Source organism: Pseudomyrmex gracilis, unplaced genomic scaffold (genome assembly GCF_002006095.1).
Source record: "Pseudomyrmex gracilis isolate BER0280 unplaced genomic scaffold, ASM200609v1 scaffold_425, whole genome shotgun sequence".
In the NCBI taxonomy this organism is placed as follows: domain Eukaryota; kingdom Metazoa; phylum Arthropoda; class Insecta; order Hymenoptera; family Formicidae; genus Pseudomyrmex; species Pseudomyrmex gracilis.
Genome location: NW_018021009.1, coordinates 1 through 1376, shown reverse-complemented (window position 1 = coordinate 1376; position 1376 = coordinate 1). Strand labels below are relative to the sequence as shown.

General features: G+C 31.2%; 1 pseudogene; it reads left to right on the top strand.

The window, feature by feature from the left end:
- Positions 1-358: 358 nt before the first annotated feature.
- LOC109860612 lies at positions 359-1020 on the top strand (annotated as a pseudogene).
- Positions 1021-1376: the final 356 nt, after the last annotated feature.

Below are 1376 nucleotides of genomic sequence, written 5' to 3'. Positions count from 1 at the left end.
AGAGCGGCATCAAGGCCCTACCGAAACGTTGGCAACAAGTTGTAGATCAAGACGGTCAACACATTGTAGACTAAATTACTTTTTATAAATGTCGATTTTGTGTTTAAATTTTATACTAAAAATCCGCAGAATCTTTTCACCAACAATATATATTATGAACAAATGACTATACTCAACAAATCATAAAGATANTGGAATTCTATACTTTATATTTGCTATATGAGCAGGTATAATTGGATCATCAATAAGAATAATTATTCAAATTGAACTTGGATTGTGTGGATCAATTATTAATAATGATCAACTATATAAGTCTATTGTAACAGGACACGCNTTTATTATAATTTTTTTCATAGTTATGCCACTTATAATTGGAGGGTTTAGAAATGTCCTTGTCTCTTTAATAATTGGATCACCAGATATAGCTTCACTCACAAATAAATAACATAAGATTCTGACTTCTCCCCCCCATCTATTATACTACTTACTTTAAAAAGATTTATTAACTCAGGTGTTGGAACTGGTTAAACGGTGTACCCACCTCTATCCTCAAATATTTTCCACAGAGGTGCATCAGTAGATTTAGCAATTTTCTCTCTACATATTGTAGGAATTTTTTNAATTATAGAAGCTAGTAACTTCATTTCTACAATTATTAATATAACCCATAAAAATTTTTCTATAGATAAAACTTCTTTAATAGTCTGATCTATCCTAATCACAGCTATTCTACTTTTGTTATCTCTACCTGTGCTAGCCGGAGCAATCACTATACTATTAACAGATCGAAACTTCAATACCTCATTCTTTGACCTCTCAGGGGGAGGTGACCNAATTCTGTACCAACACTTATTCTGATTTTTTGGACACCCAGAAATTTACATTTTAATCCTACCAGGATTTGGAATAATCTCTCATATCATTATAAGTGAAAGGGGAAAAAAAGAAACATTTGGATCCTTACCCGCACAGCACATAATATTGCTGCAATATTGCAGTATTATTGCAATATTGCAGTAATATTACTTAGTAATATTGCAATATTATTNCAATAATATTGTTGCAATATATTATGTCCGCGAAAATCCATCTCAGCAACATTTCTGCAATATCTCACCAATATCACAATAATATTTCAATGATATTACAGTAATATTTCTACAACATTGCAATAATATGTCAAAAATGTCACAGATACTTCAGCAATATCACAGTACTATTGCAGTAATACGTTAGAAATGTTACTGCAATATTGCAGCAATATCGAAGCGACATTGAAGTAATGCTACTGTGATTAATTTTCGCGCACACTATATATTGCAGCAATATTATCGCAATATCACAAATGTATAGCTACGTAATACTACAATCCTGTA